Source organism: Oncorhynchus masou, chromosome 5 (assembly GCF_036934945.1).
Source record: "Oncorhynchus masou masou isolate Uvic2021 chromosome 5, UVic_Omas_1.1, whole genome shotgun sequence".
In the NCBI taxonomy this organism is placed as follows: Eukaryota; Metazoa; Chordata; class Actinopteri; order Salmoniformes; family Salmonidae; genus Oncorhynchus; species Oncorhynchus masou.
Window position 1 is genome coordinate 7,364,284 of NC_088216.1, and position 20,939 is coordinate 7,385,222.

General features: G+C 44.3%; 1 protein-coding gene and 1 long non-coding RNA gene across 2 annotated transcripts in view; both read left to right on the top strand.

The window, feature by feature from the left end:
* The window catches only part of LOC135525250 (uncharacterized), a 68,267-nt gene that overhangs the window by 44,213 nt on the left and 3,115 nt on the right, over positions 1-20,939 (top strand). The window contains exons 2-3 of the mRNA XM_064952975.1: positions 16,392-16,441; positions 20,055-20,129. The gene's annotated coding sequence lies outside the window, so the exon portion shown is untranslated. The remainder of the gene's footprint in view (positions 1-16,391; positions 16,442-20,054; positions 20,130-20,939) is intronic.
* Positions 1-20,939, top strand: part of LOC135532141 (uncharacterized) — an 83,304-nt gene that overhangs the window by 29,539 nt on the left and 32,826 nt on the right. The window lies entirely within an intron of this gene.

A 20,939-nucleotide genomic window follows, 5' to 3' on the forward strand; every position in this document is an offset into this window, starting at 1 on the left:
AACACACACATGGCTGGGGTACAGTACTGACTAAACATCCCCTCCCTAAACACACACAGTACTGTCCTACAACAAGCAGACTTAATAACATCCCCTAACTAAACACACACATGGCTGGGGTACAGTACTGTACAGCACTGTCCTACAACAAGCAGACTTAACATCCCCTAACTAAACACACACATGGCTGGGGTACAGTAGTGTCCTACAACAAGCAGACTAAACATCCCCTCCCTAAACACACACATGGCTGGGGTACAGTACTGTACAGTACTGTCCTACAAAAAGCAGACTTAACATCCCCCCTAACTAAACACACACATGGCTGGGGTACAGTACTGTCCTACAGTAAACATGTCCCTAAACACACACATGGCTGGGGACTACTGTACAGTACTGTCCTACAACAAGCAGACTTAACATCCCCTAACTAAACACACACATGGCTGGGGTACAGTACTGTACAGTACTGTCCTACAACAAGCAGACTTAACATCCCCTCCCTAAACACACACATGGCTGGGGTACAGTACTGTACAGTACTGTCCTACAACAAGCAGACTTAACATCCCCTCCCTAAACACACACATGGCTGGGGTACAGTACTGTACAGTACTGTCCTACAACAAGCAGACTTAACATCCCCCCCTAACTAAACACACACATGGCTGGGGTACAGTACTGTACAGTACTGTCCTACAACAAGCAGACTTAACATCCCCTAACTAAACACACACATGGCTGGGGTACAGTACTGTACAGTACTGTCCTACAACAAGCAGACTAAACATCCCCTCCCTAAACACACACATGGCTGGGGTACAGTACTGTACAGTACTGTCCTACAACAAGCAGACTTAACATCCCCTCCCTAAACACACACATGGCTGGGGTACAGTACTGTACAGTACTGTCCTACAACAAGCAGACTTAACATCCCCTAACTAAACACACACATGGCTGGGGTACAGTACTGTACATCTGTCCTACAACAAGCAGACTTAACATCCCCTCCCTAAACACACACATGGCTGGGGTACAGTACTGTACAGTACTGTCCTACAACAAGCAGACTAAACATCCCCTAACTAAACACACACATGGCTGGGGTACAGTACTGTACAGTACTGTCCTACAACAAGCAGACTTAACATCCCCTCCCTAAACACACACATGGCTGGGGTACAGTACTGTACAGTACTGTCCTACAACAAGCAGACTAAACATCCCCTAACTAAACACACACATGGCTGGGGTACAGTAGTGTCCTACAACAAGCAGACTAAACATCACCTAACTAAACACACACATGGCTGGGGTACAGTTCTGTCCTACAACAAGCAGACTAAACATCCCCTAACTAAACACACACATGGCTGGGGTACAGTACTGTACAGTACTGTCCTACAACAAGCAGACTAAACATCCCCTAACTAAACACACACATGGCTGGGGTACAGTACTGTCCTACAACAAGCAGACTACTAACTAAACACACACATGGCTGGGGTACAGTACTGTACAGTTCTGTCCTACAACAAGCAGACTTAACATCCCCTAACTAAACACACACATGGCTGGGGTACAGTACTGTCCTACAACAAGCAGACTTAACATCCCCTAACTAAACACACACATGGCTGGGGTACACTACTGTACAGTACTGTCCTACAACAAGCAGACTTAACATCCCCTAACTAAACACACACATGGCTGGGGTACAGTACTGTACAGTTCTGTCCTACAACAAGCAGACTAAACATCCCCTAACTAAACACACACATGGCTGGGGTACAGTACTGTCCTACAACAAGCAGACTAAACATCCCCTAACTAAACACACACATGGCTGGGGTACAGTACTGTACAGTACTGTCCTACAACAAGCAGACTTAACATCCCCTAACTAAACACACACATGGCTGGGGTACACTACTGTACAGTACTGTCCTACAACAAGCAGACTTAACATCCCCTAACTAAACACACACATGGCTGGGGTACAGTACTGTACAGTACTGTCCTACAACAAGCAGACTAAACATCCCCTCCCTAAACACACACATGGCTGGGGTACAGTACTGTACAGTACTGTCCTACAACAAGCAGACTTAACATCCCCTAACTAAACACACACATGGCTGGGGTACAGTACTGTACAGTACTGTCCTACAACAAGCAGACTTAACATCCCCTAACTAAACACACACATGGCTGGGGTACAGTACTGTACAGTACTGTCCTACAACAAGCAGACTTAACATCCCCTAACTAAACACACACATGGCTGGGGTACACTACTGTACAGTACTGTCCTACAACAAGCAGACTAAACATCCCCTCCCTAAACACACACATGGCTGGGGTACAGTACTGTACAGTTCTGTCCTACAACAAGCAGACTTAACATCCCCTAACTAAACACACACATGGCTGGGGTACACTACTGTACAGTACTGTCCTACAACAAGCAGACTAAACATCCCCTCCCTAAACACACACATGGCTGGGGTACAGTACTGTACAGTTCTGTCCTACAACAAGCAGACTAAACATCCCCTAACTAAACACACACATGGCTGGGGTACAGTACTGTACAGTACTGTCCTACAACAAGCAGACTTAACATCCCCTAACTAAACACACACATGGCTGGGGTACAGTACTGTACAGTTCTGTCCTACAACAAGCAGACTTAACATCCCCTAACTAAACACACACATGGCTGGGGTACAGTACTGTACAGTACTGTCCTACAACAAGCAGACTTAACATCCCCTCCCTAAACACACACATGGCTGGGGTACAGTACTGTACAGTACTGTCCTACAACAAGCAGACTTAACATCCCCTAACTAAACACACACATGGCTGGGGTACAGTACTGTACAGTACTGTCCTACAACAAGCAGACTAAACATCCCCTCCCTAAACACACACATGGCTGGGGTACACTACTGTACAGTACTGTCCTACAACAAGCAGACTTAACATCCCCTCCCTAAACACACACATGGCTGGGGTACACTACTGTACAGTACTGTCCTACAACAAGCAGACTAAACATCCCCTCCCTAAACACACACATGGCTGGGGTACACTACTGTACAGTACTGTCCTACAACAAGCAGACTAAACATCCCCTAACTAAACACACACATGGCTGGGGTACAGTACTGTCCTACAACAAGCAGACTAAACATCCCCTCCCTAAACACACACATGGCTGGGGTACAGTACTGTACAGTACTGTCCTACAACAAGCAGACTTAACATCCCCTAACTAAACACACACATGGCTGGGGTACAGTACTGTACAGTTCTGTCCTACAACAAGCAGACTAAACATCCCCTAACTAAACACACACATGGCTGGGGTACAGTACTGTCCTACAACAAGCAGACTAAACATCCCCTCCCTAAACACACACATGGCAGGGGTACAGTACTGTACACTGTCCTACAACAAGCAGACTTAACATCCCCTAACTAAACACACACATGGCTGGGGTACAGTACTGTCCTACAACAAGTAGACTAAACATCCCCTCCCTAAACACACACACATGGCTGGGGTACAGTACTGTACAGTACTGTCCTACAACAAGCAGACTTAACATCCCCTAACTAAACACACACATGGCTGGGGTACAGTACTGTACAGTACTGTCCTACAACAAGCAGACTTAACATCCCCTCCCAACACACACATGGCTGGGGTACAGTACTGTACAGTACTGTCCTACAACAAGCAGACTTAACATCCCCTCCCTAAACACACACATGGCTGGGGTACAGTACTGTACAGTACTGTCCTACAACAAGCAGACTTAACATCCCCTCCCTAAACACACACATGGCTGGGGTACAGTACTGTACAGTACTGTCCTACAACAAGCAGACTTAACATCCCCTAACTAAACACACACATGGCTGGGGTACAGTACTGTACAGTACTGTCCTACAACAAGCAGACTTAACATCCCCTAACTAAACACACACATGGCTGGGGTACAGTACTGTACAGTACTGTCCTACAACAAGCAGACTAAACATCCCCTCCCTAAACACACACATGGCTGGGGTACAGTACTGTACAGTTCTGTCCTACAACAAGCAGACTAAACATCCCCTAACTAAACACACACATGGCTGGGGTACAGTACTGTACAGTACTGTCCTACAACAAGCAGACTTAACATCCCCTAACTAAACACACATGGCTGGGGTACAGTACTGTACAGTACTGTCCTACAACAAGCAGACTTAACATCCCCTAACTAAACACACACATGGCTGGGGTACAGTACTGTACAGTACTGTCCTACAACAAGCAGACTAAACATCCCCTAACTAAACACACACATGGCTGGGGTACAGTTCTGTCCTACAACAAGCAGACTAAACATCCCCTAACTAAACACACACATGGCTGGGGTACAGTACTGTACAGTACTGTCCTACAACAAGCAGACTAAACATCCCCTAACTAAACACACACATGGTACAGTAGGTCCTACAACAAGCAGACTAAACACTAACTAAACACACACATGGCTGGGGTACAGTACTGTCCTACAACAAGCAGACTAAACATCCCCTAACTAAACACACACATGGCTGGGGTACAGTACTGTACAGTACTGTCCTACAACAAGCAGACTAAACATCCCCTAACTAAACACACACATGGCTGGGGTACAGTACTGTCCTACAACAAGCAGACTAAACATCCCCTAACTAAACACACACATGGCTGGGGTACAGTACTGTACAGTACTGTCCTACAACAAGCAGACTTAACATCCCCTAACTAAACACACACATGGCTGGGGTACAGTACTGTACAGTACTGTCCTACAACAAGCAGACTTAACATCCCCTAACTAAACACACACATGGCTGGGGTACACTACTGTACAGTACTGTCCTACAACAAGCAGACTTAACATCCCCTAACTAAACACACACATGGCTGGGGTACAGTACTGTACAGTTCTGTCCTACAACAAGCAGACTAAACATCCCCTAACTAAACACACACATGGCTGGGGTACAGTACTGTCCTACAACAAGCAGACTAAACATCCCCTAACTAAACACACACATGGCTGGGGTACAGTACTGTACAGTACTGTCCTACAACAAGCAGACTTAACATCCCCTAACTAAACACACACATGGCTGGGGTACACTACTGTACAGTACTGTCCTACAACAAGCAGACTTAACATCCCCTAACTAAACACACACATGGCTGGGGTACACTACTGTACAGTACTGTCCTACAACAAGCAGACTTAACATCCCCTCCCTAAACACACACATGGCTGGGGTACAGTACTGTACAGTACTGTCCTACAACAAGCAGACTTAACATCCCCTAACTAAACACACACATGGCTGGGGTACAGTACTGTACAGTACTGTCCTACAACAAGCAGACTTAACATCCCCTAACTAAACACACACATGGCTGGGGTACACTACTGTACAGTACTGTCCTACAACAAGCAGACTTAACATCCCCTCCCTAAACACACACATGGCTGGGGTACAGTACTGTACAGTTCTGTCCTACAACAAGCAGACTAAACATCCCCTCCCTAAACACACACATGGCTGGGGTATAGTACTGTACAGTACTGTCCTACAACAAGCAGACTAAACATCCCCTCCCTAAACACACACATGGCTGGGGTACACTACTGTACAGTACTGTCCTACAACAAGCAGACTAAACATCCCCTCCCTAAAACACACATGGCTGGGGTACACACTGTACAGTACTGTCCTACAACAAGCAGACTAAACATCCCCTCCCTAAACACACACATGGCTGGGGTACAGTACTGTCCTACAACAAGCAGACTTAACATCCCCTCCCTAAACACACACATGGCTGGGGTACAGTACTGTACAGTTCTGTCCTACAACAAGCAGACTAAACATCCCCTCCCTAAACACACACATGGCTGGGGTACAGTACTGTACAGTACTGTCCTACAACAAGCAGACTAAACATCCCCTCCCTAAACACACACATGGCTGGGGTACAGTACTGTACAGTACTGTCCTACAACAAGCAGACTAAACATCCCCTAACTAAACACACACATGGCTGGGGTACACTACTGTACAGTACTGTCCTACAACAAGCAGACTAAACATCCCCTCCCTAAACACACACATGGCTGGGGTACACTACTGTACAGTACTGTCCTACAACAAGCAGACTAAACATCCCCTCCCTAAACACACACATGGCTGGGGTACAGTACTGTACAGTTCTGTCCTACAACAAGCAGACTAAACATCCCCTCCCTAAACACACACATGGCTGGGGTACACTACTGTACAGTACTGTCCTACAACAAGCAGACTAAACATCCCCTCCCTAAACACACACATGGCTGGGGTACACTACTGTACAGTACTGTCCTACAACAAGCAGACTAAACATCCCCTAACTAAACACACACATGGCTGGGGTACACTACTGTACAGTACTGTCCTACAACAAGCAGACTAAACATCCCCTCCCTAAACACACACATGGCTGGGGTACACTACTGTACAGTACTGTCCTACAACAAGCAGACTTAACATCCCCTCCCTAAACACACACATGGCTGGGGTACACTACTGTACACTGTCCTACAACAAGCAGACTTAACATCCCCTAACTAAACACACACATGGCTGGGGTACACTACTGTACAGTACTGTCCTACAACAAGCAGACTAAACATCCCCTCCCTAAACACACACATGGCTGGGGTACACTACTGTACACTGTCCTACAACAAGCAGACTTAACATCCCCTCCCTAAACACACACATGGCTGGGGTACACTACTGTACAGTTCTGTCCTACAACAAGCAGACTAAACATCCCCTCCCTAAACACACACATGGCTGGGGTACACTACTGTACAGTACTGTCCTACAACAAGCAGACTAAACATCCCCTCCCTAAACACACACATGGCTGGGGTACACTACTGTACAGTACTGTCCTACAACAAGCAGACTAAACATCCCCTCCCTAAACACACACATGGCTGGGGTACACTACTGTACAGTAGTGTCCTACAACAAGCAGACTTAACATCCCCTCCCTAAACACACACATGGCTGGGGTACACTACTGTACAGTACTGTCCTACAACAAGCAGACTTAACATCCCCTCCCTAAACACACACATGGCTGGGGTACACTACTGTACAGTACTGTCCTACAACAAGCAGACTAAACATCCCCTCCCTAAACACACACATGGCTGGGGTACACTACTGTACAGTACTGTCCTACAACAAGCAGACTAAACATCCCCTCCCTAAACACACACATGGCTGGGGTACAGTACTGTACAGTACTGTCCTACAACAAGCAGACTAAACATCCCCTCCCTAAACACACACATGGCTGGGGTACAGTACTGTACAGTACTGTCCTACAACAAGCAGACTAAACATCCCCTCCCTAAACACACACATGGCTGGGGTACAGTACTGTACAGTACTGTCCTACAACAAGCAGACTAAACATCCCCTCCCTAAACACACACATGGCTGGGGTACAGTACTGTCCTACAACAAGCAGACTTAACATCCCCTAACTAAACACACACATGGCTGGGGTACAGTACTGTCCTACAACAAGCAGACTAAACATCCCCTCCCTAAACACACACATGGCTGGGGTACAGTACTGTCCTACAACAAGCAGACTTAACATCCCCTCCCTAAACACACACATGGCTGGGGTACAGTAGTACTGTCCTACAACAAGCAGACTAAACATCCCCCCTAAACACACACATGGGGTACAGTACTGTCCTACAACAAGCAGACTAAACATCCCCTCCCTAAACACACACATGGCTGGGGTACAGTACTGTACAGTAGTGTCCTACAACAAGCAGACTAAACATCCCCTCCCTAAACACACACATGGCTGGGGTACACTACTGTACAGTACTGTCCTACAACAAGCAGACTAAACATCCCCTCCCTAAACACACACATGGCTGGGGTACAGTACTGTACAGTACTGTCCTACAACAAGCAGACTAAACATCCCCTCCCTAAACACACACATGGCTGGGGTACACTACTGTACAGTACTGTCCTACAACAAGCAGACTAAACATCCCCTCCCTAAACACACACATGGCTGGGGTACAGTACTGTACAGTACTGTCCTACAACAAGCAGACTAAACATCCCCTAACTAAACACACACATGGCTGGGGTACAGTACTGTACAGTACTGTCCTACAACAAGCAGACTAAACATCCCCTCCCTAAACACACACATGGCTGGGGTACAGTACTGTACAGTACTGTCCTACAACAAGCAGACTAAACATCCCCTCCCTAAACACACACATGGCTGGGGTACAGTACTGTACAGTACTGTCCTACAACAAGCAGACTAAACATCCCCTCCCTAAACACACACATGGCTGGGGTACAGTACTGTACAGTACTGTCCTACAACAAGCAGACTAAACATCCCCTAACTAAACACACACATGGCTGGGGTACAGTACTGTCCTACAACAAGCAGACTAAACATCCCCTCCCTAAACACACACATGGCTGGGGTACACTACTGTACAGTTCTGTCCTACAACAAGCAGACTAAACATCCCCTCCCTAAACACACACATGTCTGGGGTACAGTACTGTACAGTTCTGTCCTACAACAAGCAGACTAAACATCCCCTCCCTATTTGATCAGACCCCCTTTTGAGAACCATGTTAAAGTTGACAGTCTGCAACTACCACAAGACAGTCATACCTTCTCCCTTCCTGTCCTGACTGTGATGTAAGATACCTGCCTTTCAGCCTTCACTTCCATCTCCTCTAACTCTAACCTAATAGAGGATATATTAGTGAAATAAATCCTGAAGGGCAGTAGAAATGTAATTACACTGTAACAAGCATTGCAGTTCATTGTAATAACAAAATGTAACTGGTGGTAATTGCAGTCTGTAATTACAGAGATGCTTGTTTCAAAAGTTTTCACTAAATTCAATCATTTATTTTATTTTTATTTTACTTTATTAAACCTTTATTTAACTAGGCAAGTCAGTTAAGAATGAATTATTATTCACAATGATGGCCTACCCCGGCCCAACCCCGACACATTCTGCCCCGCCCTATGGGATTTCCCAAACACTGCCGGTTGTGTACAGCCTGGAATCGAAACAGGGTCTGTGCCTCTAGCACTGAGATGCAGTGACTTAGACCCCTGCACCACTCGGGGGCCCCACATTTAGTGTTTTGTTTCTTCTCAGCTGCATTTGATTAAGTAATAACTATCACAAGGTTGTAATCTCTCGTGGACTGATGCGGTGGGTGTCCCGATATTAGATAGGCCCTAATTACCTACCTGCTCTAATTATGTTGTTGTTAGCACTTGCACCCAAAAAGTTTACCATCTGGGTTAACAGATCAGATACAGTAAAGGTCAACCTCACTGACTGGCGTCTACCATGCCATAGTTAGCTAGTTAGCTAGTGTTTAGCTACATTCAGAAGTAACTAATGTTACTGATAGTGTGCTGACATAAGTATATAGCTAGCTAACTAAGGTTAACATGCTAGGTGTGTCTTACATAATACCATCGAGGTACCGATACCCTGTGAACAAGGTTCAGGGAAGATTAGACCATTGAGGCCAGCTAGCTTTAGAGTAGTCATTACAGCATAGCTATTTGCCAGCTTAGGTAGCTAGCTAGTCAACGTAAGAAAACTAGCTAGCGAGCTAGCTTGATAGCTAATTTCCAAAAACTCAACAGATTGCATGGGAAAGTCTATTCTGTAGATGGTAACTAGCTAGCTAGCATAGTTGGTAGTTGGAAGGGACAAATAGCATAACAGATAAGAAGCAGTTGGAGATAAGTTTTTAACAGTACAATGGCAGGTTCTTAAAGTAACTGTCCAGTGAAACTCTCACTTTTAAAATGTAATATTCTGTTAATATTCTGTTTACTGACAATACACTCATACCAAAATCATTTTGTTGACTCATACAAAGCTCGTATTTGCGGCTAAACTATTTTTTAAACTCACCTCAAACAGACTGTTTCAAAAATGCTTGCTATTTCCTAATAGAAGATGATGTCATACTCCTGAGGAGGATGAGCTGGCCAATAAGTGATCTAGAGGAGTATGAGCTGGCCAATAAGTGATCTAGAGGAGTATGAGCTGGCCAATAAGTGATCTAGAGGAGTATGAGCTGGCCAATAAGTGATCTAGAGGAGTATGAGCTGGCCAATAAGTGATCTAGAGGAGTATGAGCTGGCCAATAAGTGATCTAGAGGACTATGAGCTGGCCAATAAGTGATCTAGAGGAGTATGAGCTGGCCAATAAGTGATCTAGAGGAGTATGAGCTGGCCAATAAGTGATCTAGAGGAGTATGAGCTGGCCAATAAGTGATCTAGAGGAGTATGAGCTGGACAATAAGTGATCTAGAGGAGTATGAGCTGGCCAATAAGTGATCTAGAGGACTATGAGCTGGCCAATAAGTGATCTAGAGGAGTATGAGCTGGCCAATAAGTGATCTAGAGGAGTATGAGCTGGCCAATAAGTGATCTAGTGGAGTATGAGCTGGCCAATAAGTGATCTAGTGGAGTATGAGCTGGCCAATAAGTGGTCTAGAGGAGTATGAGCTGGCCAATAAGTGATCTAGAGGAGTATGAGCTGGCCAATAAGTGATCTAGAGGAGTATGAGCTGGCCAATAAGTGATCTAGAGGAGTATGAGCTGGCCAATAAGTGATCTAGAGGAGTATGAGCTGGCCAATAAGTGATCTAGAGGAGTATGAGCTGGCCAATAAGTGATCTAGAGGAGTATGAGCTGGCCAATAAGTGATCTAGAGGAGTATGAGCTGGCCAATAAGTGATCTAGAGGAGTATGAGCTGGCCAATAAGTGATCTAGAGGAGTATGAGCTGGCCAATAAGTGATCTAGAGGAGTATGAGCTGGCCAATAAGTGATCTAGGGAGTATGAGCTGGCCAATAAGTGATCTAGTGGAGTATGAGCTGGCCAATAAGTGATCTAGAGTAGTACTAGCTGGCCAATAAGTGATCTAGTGGAGTATAACCTAATAAGGATGACAGTAACTATTCTGTCAGCTAAATAGCTGCACAGTTAACATAACTAAGACAAGGCTGCACTACCAGACCCCTTCACAGGGACATAGTAAAGACAGGCTGCACTACCAGACCCCACCACAGGGACATAGTATAGACAGGCTGCACTACCAGACCCCACCACAGGGACATAGTAAAGACAGGCTGCACTACCAGACCCCACCACAGGGACATAGTATAGACATGCTGCACTACCAGACCCCACCACAGGGACATAGTATAGACAGGCTGCACTACCAGACCCCACCACAGGGACATAGTATAGACATGCTGCACTACCAGACCCCACCACAGGGACATAGTATAGACAGGCTGCACTACCAGACCCCACCACAGGGACATAGTAAAGACAGGCTGCACTACCAGACCCCACCACGGGGACATAGTATAGACATGCTGCACTACCATATCCCACCACAGGGACATAGTATAGACATGCTGCACTACCAGACCCCACCACGGGGACATAGTATAGACAGGCTGCACTACCAGACCCCACCACAGGGACATAGTAAAGACATGCTGCACTACCAGACCCCACCACAGGGACATAGTATAGACATGCTGCACTACCAGACCCCACCACAGGGACATAGTATAGACATGCTGCACTACCAGACCCCACCACAGGGACATAGTATAGACATGCTGCACTACCAGACCCCACCACAGGGACATAGTATAGACATGCTGCACTACCAGACCCCACCACAGGGACATAGTATAGACAGGCTGCACTACCAGACCCCACCACAGGGACATAGTATAGACAGGCTGCACTACCAGACCCCACCACAGGGACATAGTATAGACATGCTGCACTACCAGACCCCTTCACAGGGACATAGTAAAGACAGGCTGCACTACCAGACCCCACCACAGGGACATAGTATAGACATGCTGCACTACCAGACCCCACCACAGGGACATAGTATAGACATGCTGCACTACCAGACCCCACCACAGGGACATAGTATAGACATGCTGCACTACCAGACCCCACTCCAAGGTGACATAGCCATTGACTATAGAGGGGCTTGATTTATGATTTACCCAAAATACTACAACAATATAGAAATACATACTGTACATCTAGCATTGATTTATTTTGAAGATTAGCTACAATGTAGTTTAGCTGCAAAGATTGTAATTTGGGACTCTGTTTTTACAAATAATGGTTTCATTGGACTTTTGGGACTATGCTATTGGTTCCATTCTAAGTATTTTGGCTGTTCCTGTTGTTTGTCCTGCTGTCCAAAGGGTGTAGCTGGAGAGCACCAGGCTGGTGATCAGGTACCCAGACCGCTGGGTCCAGAGAACCCCTCCCTCTCCTCAGAGGACCAACCCTATAGGCCTCAACACCTCCTCAGCCTCCCAGTACGCCTCCACAGGGTAAAGACATCCATCTGTCTGTCATTCAACACATCATTATGAGTTATTCTAAAGTGTTACCAATCAACTCATATACACTTTTGAAATGTACAAAGTGATGGAAGGAGGAAGCAGGAGCACAGGTGCAGGTGTTTGTGTTTTCATGCTGTTTGTCTCTCTCTCTCCCAGGACCAGGAGGACGGCTCCCATCAATGGTGACGAGTGTTTCTTCTGGAGGACCACCGGCTGTTTCTATGGTGACAGGTGTCGCTTCAAACACAAGCCTGACCAGAGAGGAAGAGACAGGAAACCATGTCAACCCTGTCCACCATGACAACCCTGACCACCACGCAGGGACTGGATATGAGAGAGGGAGGAGAATGATGAGGATGAGGGACTGTGTCCCTACTTTAAAAGGGAACAGGAGGTTTGGGGGGATGGTGGATGGGGGGGGGTGTCACCCCGTTTGTAGTCCTCTGGCACAGACCACAGATCCCAGACAGAACACTGGACATATATAATGAGTGTGTGAAGTGTCAATCAAAGTGAAGAGGAGTGCACCTCTGATTTCCTTCCCCCTCTCCCTCGGCCGGAGCTGTGAAACATGGAAATGACATCATCATTAGAACTTGAAGGGATCTCTGCCCAGTGAACCTCCTCTATGATGACCATGTTGTAGACACTAAGGGGGCTGACATCTGTTGTTATCATGTGTTTTGCTGTGTATGTATATATGGTCATGTGACTGGACATGTGACCCCTTGTGATGTCATTGTGAGACTCAGTGCCAGCCTGATGCTATAGGGTGCCTAGTAAAGCCCCTACATGGGAAACATTAATGTTATTTTGAATTGAATTACAGTTGAATATGGGGCATGTTCCAGGCAGACTATATTGCAGTCATCTGCCTGCTCTCACAAACATTAGTCATTCTCCTTGTTTACCTAAAGGGGTACTATAAATCTAAATCAAATATCTAAATGATCCATGGAATGACCACCTTAAATCAATTCCATATGTCAGCTAGTAGAACCCCCCCCCCCCCCCGCAAACGGCTTCGACTTTTAGAGGTTCAGAAACCCAGTGTCAGAGGGAGCAATGACCAGCACCTACACACACAAATCAAATCAAATTGTAATAGTCAAATGCACCGAATACAACAGGTGTAGTAGACCTTACTGTGAAACGGTTAATGACAAGCTCTTAACTAACATTGCAGTTGTTTTTATGTAAGTAAACCATTTTTGAAAATTATTTTTAAAATGCTTCAAAAAACAGATCAGATAATAAAATTACAATAATGAAGCAGCAATAAACAATTACATGAAAGATTATTCATTGTCATTTAAAAAGAACACGCATCATACAGACACAATGGGACACAATAATCCCAGACAGACAGACTTAGCTACAGTGCCTTGCGAAAATATTCGGCCCCCTTGAACTTTGCGACCTTTTGCCACATTTCAGGCTTCAAACATAAAGATATAAAACTGTATTTTTTTGTGAAGAATCAACAACAAGTGGGACACAATCATGAAGTGGAACGACATTTATTGGATATTTCAAACTTTTTTAACAAATCAAAAACTGAAAAATTGGGCGTGCAGAATTATTCAGCCCCCTTAAGTTAAAACTTTGTAGCGCCACCTTTTGCTGCGATTACAGCTGTAAGTCGCTTGGGGTATGTCTCTATCAGTTTTGCACATCGAGAGACTAAAACTTTTTCCCATTCCTCCTTGCAAAACAGCTCGAGCTCAGTGAGGTTGGATGGAAAGCATTTGTGAACAGCAGTTTTCAGTTCTTTCCACAGATTCTCGATTGGATTCAGGTCTGGACTTTGACTTGGCCATTCTAACACCTGGATATGTTTATTTTTGAACCATTCCATTGTAGATTTTGCTTTATGTTTTGGATCATTGTCTTGTTGGAAGACAAATCTCCGTCCCAGTCTCAGGTCTTTTGCAGACTCATCAGGTTTTCTTCCAGAATGGTCCTGTATTTGGCTCCATCCATCTTCCCATCAATTTTAACCATCTTCCCTGTCCCTGCTGCAGAAAAGCAGGCCCAAACCATGATGCTGCCACCACCATGTTTGACAGTGGGGATGGTGTGTTCAGGGTTATGAGCTGTGTTGCTTTTACGCCAAACATAACGTTTTGCATTGTTGCCAAAAAGTTCAATTTTGGTTTCATCTGACCAGAGCACCTTCTTCCACATGTTTGGTGTGTCTCCCAGGTGGCTTGTGGCAAACTTTAAACAACACTTTTTATGGATATCTTTAAGAAATGGCTTTCTTCTTGCCACTCTTCCATAAAGGCCAGATTTGTGCAATATACGACTGATTGTTGTCCTATGGACAGAGTCTCCCACCTCAGCTGTAGATCTCTGCAGTTCATCCAGAGTGATCATGGGACTCTTGGCTGCATCTCTGATCAGTCTTCTCCTTGTATGAGCTGAAAGTTTAGAGGGACGGCCAGGTCTTGGTAGATTTGCAGTGGTCTGATACTCCTTCCATTTCAATATTATCGCTTGCACAGTGCTCCTTGGGATGTTTAAAGCTTGGGAAATCTTTTTGTATCCAAATCCGGCTTTAAACTTCTTCACAACAGTATCTCGGACCTGCCTGATGTGTTCCTTGTTCTTCATGATGCTCTCTGCGCTTTTAACGGACCTCTGAGACTATCACAGTGCAGGTGCATTTATACGGAGACTTAATTACACACAGGTGGATTGTATTTATCATCATTAGTCATTTAGGTCAACATTGGATCATTCAGAGATCCTCACTGAACTTCTGGAGAGAGTTTGCTGCACTGAAAGTAAAGGGGCTGAATAATTTTGCACGCCCAATTTTTCAGTTTTTGATTTGTTAAAAAAGTTTGAAATATCAATAAATGTCGTTCCACTTCATGATTGTGTCCCACTTGTTGTTGATTCTTCACAAAAAAATACAGTTTTATATCTTTATGTTTGAAGCCTGAAATGTGGCAAAAGGTCGCAAAGTTCAAGGGGCCGAATACTTTCGCAAGGCACTGTATATGCATGTCAGGGTTCCCTTTGGGTCTGTTGTTCTGAAGATCAGTGAGCTGAAGACATCTCTTTCACACAAGAACACAGTGGAAACTCAGAGCAGCTTGCCTTGGCATAATGACAGCTCACTGTTGTCTGTTGTTTCTAGCTAGCTAATGTTGATAGCTAAATGTTAGCTAACAAGCTCACTAGCTAACTAACTAGCTGACTAGTTAACTAACTAGCTCACTAGCTAACTAACTAGCTCACTAGCTAACTAACTAGCTCACTAGCTAACTATGGGGTCTTGATGTAATTCAGTAGCAGCACATCATATTGTTCACAATCCAGTACATTCAGAGTAGCTGTGTGATGCACAAAAATGCTTGTTTATCACTGAATAACAGCAGTGTCATGTTATTTTACCTTCTATTTTGTATATTTTCATCGGACAAGAAGGGACATATGAGGCCTGGTAGCTGCAGTAATGTTGAGATGTCAGTAGGGAGAGCTCTAGTCTAGAACACTGGAACCAAAGATACTCCCTTTCATCTGTTCTGGAACCTTCAGTATCAGCTGATGAGGAGTGATGGGAATGGGTCACATTTTGTCTCTTGTAAAACATGTAGGTCCACTCCTCAAATAAAGAAATGCAACTACAGTATTCTGACTTTAGACCATTTTCTATTTAGATACAGTAACATCCCTTATGTGACATGTTGTTGCTGCATGTTAATGACCTGACTAGGCTACTTTAAAATGTGTCAACCACAGAACTCACACATAGGCTACGCCTGCTTCTACTAACACTTACAGTAAACTACTTCTTGTTTCCACGCAGTGACAGTAAGTTGACTAACTGTTCAAGACCTCTCCCCTTCACTTCACTCTGTAAGTACATTTGATAATATCTTGAAATATAGTTTTAGTTTTGACGTTTTTAGCCAAACATCACATGACTTCCTGTATCTTTGTACTTGTTGGTTTATATTGAACTGTGTTTTGGTTGTTACATCAGGGCCTGTATTCATAAAGTGTCTCAGACGGTCCATATAATTATGATCTAAAAGGCTAAACTGATCCCAGATCAGCTCTCCTACTCTGATACACTTTGTGAATACAAACCCTGGACTGGGGTTTCATGTGTTTAGTTTAGTTCAGTTTATTCATTTACATGTTTAAAGCATGATTAGTAGAGTTTGCCAGTAATACCCAGATGCATTTCTGCACAGTATAAAGGGGAATAACTGGATCTCAATTCTATAGGGTCGTGTTCACTGTCATGGTGTATAACAGGGTGAGGAAAACAGAGTGTGTGATGTGATGTTTCTGTCCATGTGTATGTGTGTGTAAATGTATTTTTACATATTAATCTGAAAGTTAGATATACAGTCATGACCAAAATGATTGCCACCCTTGACAAATACTGAGCAGTGATGGAGGGTTGTGTGCTACAAACATGAGACGGGATGTACATTGTTCATGTGGTTGTTTCACAAGAGTATTAACATGAGACAGTGTGCCTGCTGTTTTAAGAGCACTGAGAGCAAAACAATTAATTTGGAGACATTTTGAAAATGGCCTCAAGTTTAAGAGTGACAGTAAGATTAAGAGTGATTGAGTGGATGCTTCAGTGATGGTGGGTTGTGTTTAGGAGTAGTAAGAGCTTTAGGAGTAGTATTAACATGAGACACAGTGATGGTGGTTGTGTTTAGGAGTAGTATTAACATGAGACACAGTGATGGTGAGGGTTGAGTTTAGGAGTAGTATTAACATGAGACAGTGATGGTGGGTTGTGTTTAGGAGTAGTATTAACATGAGACACAGTGATGGTGGATTGTGTTTAGGAGTAGTATTAACATGAGACACAGTGATGGTGGGTTGTGTTTAGGAGTAATATTAACATGAGACAGTGATGGTGGATTGTGTAACATGAGACACAGTGATGGTGGGTTGTGGAGTAGTATTAACATGAGACACAGTGATGGTGGGTTGTGTTTAGGAGTAGTATTAACATGAGACACAGTGATGGTGGGTTGTGTTTAGGAGTAGTATTAACATGAGACACAGTGATGGTGGGTTGTGTTTAGGATGGTGGGTTGTGTAGTATTAACATCACACACAGTGAGAAACATTAGACTATACAGAACATGTTCCTATGTAACAGTTGGTAGAACATGGCACCTGCAACGTAATGGGTTTGGTTACCAGGACCACCCATATGTAAAATATATGCACACAGGACTGTATATTGATTTGGATTGTTGAGTCAACTAAACTGCATAATTTATGGACAGCAGACTACAATAAATTACACAGTCAATACAGCAGGCTATGGTGATGTTCATTGGATTATCTGCTAGCTAAAGCTACTAAAAGTACTGTACAACAGAGGAGGCTGGTGGGCGGAGATATAGGAGGATGGACTCATTGTAAAGGCTGGAATGAATGGAACACTATCCATTAATTTTATTCCTATTACTGCCAAAGGAATGAGGACATAATGAGGACTGGAGGCTGCAGTAATGTTGAGATGCCAGTAGGTGGCGGTCTAGTCTAGAACACTGGAACCTTCAGTACCACTTTGAGGCAGCTGATGAGGAGTGATGGGAATAGGTCATATTTAGCCTCTTTATAAAATCTAGGCCACTCCTCAAATATACAAATGCAACTATTTTCTGACATGTTGTTTATGCACGTTAATGTCTTAACATCCTGACTGGGCTACTTTTGAAATGTGTCAACCACAGAACTCACACTTACAGTAGGATACTTCTTGTTTCTCTGCACTGCCAGTAAGTGTTGTTGGTTCAGATGAACTGACTCAGCATCACCGTCCTGTTAACCAGGGTAGGGAGAAGTGTTGACATCTATACTGTGTAGGATGTGTGTTTGACCATTTCTACGTCCATAACAGCAAGCTCTCTAGACTTTGATGCAGACTCAAGGGCCTTATGTACCTTCCCCTAGATAGTGTCTGTACTGAATATCCACCATTTTGTCCAACTAGTAGTTAGAGAATAGAATACATCATTGTTTAGTGAGAATGTGATGTCATATGTTTCTTGACCCCCTAACTAGTGTCATACTTTCCCAGGTAGGAAGGAGGAGTTAGGGGTGGATGGGAGGGTGAAGATCCAATGGAGAGGTTTACCCCCCTGACAGTCCCATTGAGTCTGATTATGGGATAGTAACATGGGGTGGGGGTAAATATGGGCATCCCTTCTGATAGGCCACACCCACAGGAAGTGTCACTAAGTGACGTTGTTGAACAGATGCATGGACTTCTGATTGTTCTCATCCTGGACGGGAGGCAGGAAGGGACAAAAAGCACAATGGGTAAGAAGCAGCTGGAGAGAAGGTTTAGTTATATTTTCATGTATCTCTTTCCTCCTAGAAATCCTGTTGTATAAGAACCCAAAGTGAACCGGAGGGCCTTGTTGTGGTCACAATAACACCCTTTGACGTCCCTGTGGTCCTTCACACATTCCTGAGTCAGTACCTAGGGATTAGTAGAGGTCATCCAGACCGTTTTTACATGTGTAAACAGCTGGATCTCGTCTGAGCGGTTAGCTGGATATGCCGAGACCTGCTGCGTACTTAATGCTGAGTGGTTTAGGTTCTGCCCACTATAGTGCTGTCTGGTTAGAACATGGTGTTGAGGCCCGTCTCTCTACTCTTGATGGTCACCACCACCACATACATGCAGACACATCTGTTTCCATTTGAAGATGTTTTATATTATTGTGTGGTTATATTCGCTGGTCTCACACTGCAGTAAGGAACTGCATGTCAAAAGTATATCAGCAACACAACACTTCTTCTCAAGACTGACCATGTCGTGCACTAACTGAAGGTGAGGGGAGGCGGTGTCCTGCAGCACATCCAAGCACCCTGATTGGTTGGATGAACAGCGGTGCAAAGGGTGATTGACAGGGCTGCAGGCCAATCAAGTTGAGAGGGCATGTAAACACACACGGTCATACCATACCCATAGGGCTCTGGTCAAAGGAAGTGCACTATTTGGGACGCAATCAGTGTAAAGAAATGACAGTGGCATATTGTACTACTACAGACATCAGTGTTTGGGTGATTAAATGTGACTTTGTCAAGTAGCCAATGTTGTGTTTCACCATTCTATCTGATTAATTGAATGTGTTTGTAGAATAGAATGAATGACATCATGGAACTGTCCAAATGTAAATGGAACTTTGACCTGTTCCAAGTAGAACTCAGAGGGACAAGGCAACACATTCTAAGATATTATAAACATTCCATATAGAATAGTCAACATATTGTTAACATGGTTCTGTATTTATTGAAAGTGGAAATGGGAGAAATTTTGTCTATTATAGAAATGTAGGACCCTCTCTAATACAGTAACCTCCGTTCTCTGACATGCTGTTCTGGTCCTCATGCATGTTAATGTCTTAAAGAGGAAGGAAAGGACTGTTCTGTATCAGCTACTTGTGTTCTGACTACTATAAATATGTATCAACCACAGAACACACACTTACCAGCAGTTCCCACTCAATACCAGTCAGTTAACTCACTGTACAAGACCTCTCCCCTTCAGTCTGTAAGTACTCTTGATATCTTGAAATATAGTTTTTTGTTTTTAGCCGTAAGTCATCTCCTCAAGGGTCTCAGACATGGAGAGCTGATCTAGGATCAGGTCCTCCTGGTCCATATAATTATGATCTAAATGGGAAAACTAATGCTAGATCCTTCTCTGAGACACTTTGTAAATACAGACACTATCATATAATGATGATATAAAAGGTGTGTGTGACTTGTTGTTTATCCTCACAGCTTGGGGATAGTAGGTGTCATTCAAGCTGGTGGTAAATGCCTTGCTCAAAATGGCAGAGGTTTCCACCTTGCCAGGTCAGGGATTTGAACCAGTAATGTTTCAGTTACTGGCCCAACGTTCTTAACTGCTAGACTACCTGCTGATACCGCTGACAAACCATATTACCAAACTATAATGAAGAATGTGATTTACACACCATCCACCGAGGCTGTGAGTCAATCACCACCTTCCGGAGACACCTGAAACCCCACCTCTTCAAGGAATACCTAGGATAGGATAAAGTAATCCTTCTCACCCCCCCCCTTAAATGATTTAGATGCACTATTGTAAAGTGGCTGTTCCACTGGATGTCATAAGGTGAATTCACCAATTTGTAAGTCGCTCTGGATAAGAGCGTCTGCACTTAAATGTAAATGTGATGATGATGTGTTGTTATACCTGCATCCCAAATGACACCATATTCACTATAGAGTGCACTACTTTTGACTAGAGCCCTACCTGCTGCCCCACTGATGGTTTGTATGTAGTTATTCACCAGCTATAGAGTGCACTACTTTTGACTAGAGCCCTACCTGC